Source organism: Chionomys nivalis, chromosome 9 (genome assembly GCF_950005125.1).
Source record: "Chionomys nivalis chromosome 9, mChiNiv1.1, whole genome shotgun sequence".
Lineage (NCBI taxonomy): Eukaryota > Metazoa > Chordata > Mammalia > Rodentia > Cricetidae > Chionomys > Chionomys nivalis.
In genome coordinates this window covers 82,553,344-82,558,794 of record NC_080094.1, presented here as the reverse complement: position 1 = coordinate 82,558,794, position 5,451 = coordinate 82,553,344, and the positions used below count along the sequence as shown (strand labels likewise).

The window sequence follows — 5,451 nt, the reverse complement described above, 5'->3', positions numbered from 1 at the left end:
CCAGGTTCAATTCCCAGGACTCACAGAGCAGTTTGCAATCATCGGCAGCTCTTGTTCTAGGGAGTAAGAGGCCCTCTTCTGGCCTCAGGGCACACAAGTGGCGCACAGACATACGTTACAGACAAAGCATTCGTATACATAAAATAAAAACAAATAAAACTGGAGCTGTGATGGAGTAGACCAAACAATCTTTAAAAAGAAGGAAAGAAGCTATTGCTATGGCCATTCTGCAGTTAAGGCAAAGCTAGTAGAGAGCCCTGGTTGAGGTGAGCCTCCTCCCTCCTGTGCCTGTATCTCCCCTGCACCCCAGAGGCCTTCATTCAGACCCTAACCTTTGAACTTGGCTTGGAAAGATGGGTGGGATTTGGAGAAATCCTTGGGTCGTTCTTGTATTGGGCTTTTGAAGGGAAATGCTGGAATCAGGCTAATGGAGTTTGACTCCAGGTTCTGTGATCTCAAGCAAATTGCTTAACTTCTCTGGGCCTTCCTTCCTTTTCTTCTTTGTAAACATGTAGAGAACCACCACTTCCTAGGGTGTCCTGAGGTGAATGTGTACAGTTTTTAGCATAGTTCTGGAAACGTTGACCAGCCCTTAGTACAACGGTTATTATTACCTCCAGACACCCCCAATGTGGTAGGTAAGCAGATTTTAGCTAAAACAAAACCATTTTTTTTTATTTGAATAGTTTTGAGTTTATTTTCAGGCTTCAGGCTGTGGCTTCTCTACTGTTATTGCTTAGGGCAAGAATACATAAAAAAGGGAATCGATTTAAAGTTAATTTAGAGAAACAGGATATGGGAGACAATCATGATATCTGCAGTTTTTGTGAATATATTGACGTGGCATGTTTCCTCCCGCAAATAAAACGTTCAAGATAGGCGGTACAGCATCAGATATCCGGAGACTCGGAAGGAGGCCGACTCAAAACCCAGCTTTTCTCTCCAGGCACGTTTGGGGCGATTTCGGCCTCTCTGATTTTTTTTTGGATCACTGGGTCAGTCAGCCAATGCCTCGGGAGAAGTCTAATTCAGCCCAGATCGCAGGCGCAAACTGCCAAAGGTCTCCACGCCTCTGGCTCCGCCCCCGTCCCCGCCCGGCACATCTGGAGAAAAGCTTTCCGCCGCGAGGGCGGGGCAGAGTGCACCCTGCGCAAGCGCGTCGGCCGGGCTAGAGTGCGGCACTCGGGCCTCCACTCCCAGAACCGCGTTGCAAACTGTTGCATCAGACAGCAAGCAGAGCCCCACGCCGCCAAGGTTTGTAGGAAGATAGCGAGGTTTTGAGCTCCTCCTCGGTGGCTTAGGCGCGCTGGCTGCCCCTCCCTGTGTATATACGCCGACAACAGAAGCCCCTGAAATCTCAAGCTTGCGGGTCAGATGATACCCGAGGGACACTTGCTCCCCCCCCCCCACACACACACCCAGGGCCGGCCGCAGGCAGGCAGAACCAACTGAACTGTATTGGGTTTACATTCTTAACGGCAAGGACCCTGAAGGAAAGAGCAGGTTTTGATTTCTCTTTCCGAGTACAAGAATGCCCCTGAGGAATTTCACACTCTGAAAGTGCAAAACTCATTTTCCCAGATTAAGCGCCGCAGACGGTTCCCCAAAGGGCTTGGCAAGCTCCCAGCAGAATGCGCTGGGAGAGTTTCCAGCTGGGCAGAGTTGGAAACTGGAACGTGCAGACGACCCTGAGCTAGGAAGAAGATCCCCGGTCACTCAAAACGTCTCTGTAGGAAGACAGTCCTTCCTAGATAGGTCTACCTTTGGTTTATCGCAGGCCCCTGTGTGATGGAGATTTGGGACCTCAGACAGAGAATGCAGAACCGCACACTCACGCATAGGCGGCGCCTATATAGTTTCCTTGGCTCCAAAGACTCGAGCGTGCCTGACTGCAGAAAATTTTGCCCCTCACTCTTCTAGGTTCTGGTCCTGCTGCCTTCCTCAGAGGAAATGAAGCTGCACCAAGAAGGCTTGGGGAAGTCTTGTAACGTTAAGAACATTAAGGGGCCTGGGGATGTGGCTCAGTAGGTGAGCTCTTGCCCGGCACGCACTTCGCACTTCGCTGGCTGCCAATCCCACCACACAGTGAGAGCACCAGTTATGAATTCACCCCTTTTCAGGGACGGTTTGAATCTTACCTCCAATTCCTTTCATTTTAAAAATAAGTCAAGGCCAAGATCATTAAGTGTTAATAGATTTTTCCAGGAAAAAAAAGTCAACTGGCATTTTACCTTAAGTATTCTTTCTGTCTTTTTTAGGGTGTGGACGTTGAAAGTCTATTTTGATTGAATAATCGTGAGAGTTAACAGAAGATCAGTGTTATTCCTTCCCCTGATGATTGTGACTCACTTAATTCCAAGATGCAACTTTAAAAATGACTGAAAGCCAGGTAAGCTCTACCCAATGTGTCCCGACAGTCGATGCGGTTTAGATAGTATTTTCCTGTCAGCAGTGGAGGCCTATGTCAGTTTGGGATTTCATTGTAATACGCGCTTCATAAATATGGCACGATCTGTTTCAGTCTGAGTAGCAGCACTCTGATGAGCCAAAGGAATGAGAATCACAAGCCAGCAGGAGAAGCAAGCTCTTAATATCCTGGAGCCAGGCAGGAAAGTTGGAGTCATGAGCCTTGAACTCCTGGTGGGATCTTCGCTACAGCCCTAGGGTCGGTATGTTGCAGGCTGTCTTTACACATCCCTGGAGTGAATGATCCAAAAGAAGGAAACACTGTACCCGGAAGGACGAAGAATTTGCAGGGGGCAGCTGAGGACAGTCTGAGACCTCTTGTGTTGGGTGAAGAGGGCTAACTCTTCTGGCTTAAAGACGGTGCAACAGAGACAGCTACTAAGTGACAAATCTCAGAGCTCCTTTCTACACTACTCCCTGTCTGGAAAAGCCACCAGCTGGTCGTTCTACATAACCACACCTAGTGATGTGATCCTTGGTAGTCTCTCACCTGGATTGAGTTTCCAAAACAAACTTCTGGAAAAGTAAGGGGCCCGAGTTAGAGATCCACGGGGCAGGAAAAAAATCCCCCTGAAGACTGGATCTCTCACCCGATGGCCAGAGATGTGGGCTGTTAGAGAAGGGTGATTCAGTCTCTTCAAAGGAGCAACTCTCAGCAGTAGCCCAAACCCAGACAAAGCTCCTGTTCTAAAAGCCATGATTGAAATTCCTCGTGGAAAGTCTGTCTTTGAGACACTCAAGACACCTCATTTAATTCCCATTTCCTTTTAAAGTCAGGCCCCTCCTTCCTGAGAACCATATTTAAAGTCGCTAGCTGGCTTTCCTTCTGTTTTTGCTATTTGTGTGCCAGCTTCAAGGGTGGGGAGAGCCACGTTAATTTAAAAATATAGCACAAATAGCAAAAGGAGACTCGATTTAAAGTAAAAACCACAGAAAGGGTTTTCCCCTTCCCTTCTGTGTTTTTCAGACTTTCCTCAGAGCCTAGACACAGCAAGTGAACGGGCCTCGCTGGATGCTATTCCAAACAAAAGCAAAAAGCCCTCAGTGTCTGTCGCGGCTCCTCTAGATTTTATTTTTCTGTTTTAGAGAGTTGAGTCCCAAAGAGGGCTCCAGAAAGATGGCCAACCTCTGTTCCTGGTAGGGTCCTTCCAAGCACCCTAGATTTAGGGTTATAACCTGCCCTCGGCTCAGCGGTGTCCACCTGTGCAGTTTGGGTCTTGGAAACGTGGCTTTAAGGGTAGAGTTCCTAGATCAAACTGTGATCTCATTATTTATTAACTTTCTGATTTACATCAAATGGGAATCATGATTCACGATGTTCAGGCCATGGTGAGTCAAGGTCTAAAAAGGACCTGGAGCAAAAGGAGCGACCTATAGGTGGTGGCTGTTATGAACATAGACTGTTCATCTGTTGGCTGCGTTTTTAGTTTTCATCTTCCGTTTTGGAATGGAAAGAAAATTTGTTATCTATTTCAAGTGGAGGATCTACCTCAATTTTAAAATTTGCAAATACCTAGGCCTTTTAACTGAATGGAAGCCCCATTCTTGCCCCTTAACAGAACAAGAGCGAACCGGTTGGGACTTGGGAAGCGTTGAAGGGAAGGCAGTTGCTCAGTCTAAAGAAGCAGGTCTAAGATATTGGAGGTTTGGGAGGGGGATTCACCTGAAGAAGGAAAGCCGCAGCAAGGTGTCTGTAGGCAGAGCTTATGCTCTTGAAAACTCCTTGCACGTGCGGCAGCGCCCTCTGCCGGCAGCACGGGGACAAATCTGGAGCCTGGCCCCGCGGCTGGTCAAATGGGACCCAGGATCCCTTCTGCTGCCTCCGCCCCCGCTCCGTCCCTTCTCGTGCTCGCGCAGCCGGGTACGGGACTGAATTCCAGAAGAGGCGTCCTCATCCTACGCCTGAAGGCAGAGCAAGGACGCCGCTCTAAAACACCCGGTTCATCAGCAGAGCGGAGGCTGCAGGAACCTACCCAAACCCACCTGGGCTGCTTTTGCCTCCCGGAAACTTGGGCGGAAGCCTGCGGGGCTGTCGGAGGTGGTTTGGAAGTGGCATCGCCTATGGCCAAGACCGAGGGTTCTGCGGACAGAGAGGAGCCCTGGGGTCGCTTTCTGCCTCATCCAGCTAGGTGACCTTGGGCAAGGTACTTAAATTTCCACGTGCCTTGTTTTCCTCCTCTTTAAGATGGAGAGAACGCTCCCGACCTTAACGGGCTGGTTTGAGATTTACACGAGACCAGACAGTCTAGGTTGGAATTCTGGCATTGACACCAGCTAGCTACGTGCCCTGGGGCAGGTTACTTAATCTCTCTGCCCCGGTTTCCTGCAAGATTGGGATCATAACGGTACTTACCTCTGAGGGTTGTTGCCTGCAAAGCGCTTAACACTGCCTTGGCAGAGTAAGCGCTCAATAAACTGTGGCTATTATGGCTGTTGTCGTCATTATTGTCCTTAAGAGCGCTGAGCACAGGAGCTCTAGCTGGCTGGTTATTATTAGTCTGTTTCTCGGGTTTGGCTATTTCTTTCCCGGCATTGTTAAAAAAATCTTTATTATTCTTATTCTATACATGAACTATTAGCTCGCGTCCTTATCAGTAGCTGAACTAAGAGCCTTCCCGAATTAGCAAAATCTAGGTTCCCTGGGAGGAGGGCCAAGGATGCCGCAGCGGGCTTCAAGGACTCGGACCTGCTGGGAGGAAGCCCGCGCCGGGTTAGCGCTCAGAGCCGTGGTCACGTCGCCAGGCCCTCGGCCCAGGGCCCCGGAGGCGCGGCCTGCCTTCGCCAGGCGCCTGCGGTGGTGGGGATGGCCAGGTGGTACCCTGAGCCGAACTCCAGCTGCTCTGGTGCCCTACTCTCCGAGGTGGCAGGGAAGAAACTGCTTGGGTCAGCAGCCTCGCGCCTGCCACTGCGGGGCGCACCCGGGGCTCCGACTACAATCTCACCGGGAGGCTGGAGGTGACAACCTCTGCTAGGGTGTCCAGGCCC

The 5,451-nt window shown here is 50.1% G+C and overlaps 1 long non-coding RNA gene across 1 annotated transcript; it reads left to right on the top strand.

Moving 5' to 3' along the window:
- Nucleotides 1-1,957: 1,957 nt before the first annotated feature.
- LOC130881624 (uncharacterized) lies at nt 1,958-2,980 on the top strand. Its single transcript, XR_009057739.1, has 3 exons — nt 1,958-2,028; nt 2,259-2,389; nt 2,522-2,980. It is a non-coding gene; the product is annotated as an uncharacterized LOC130881624 (long non-coding RNA).
- Nucleotides 2,981-5,451: the final 2,471 nt, after the last annotated feature.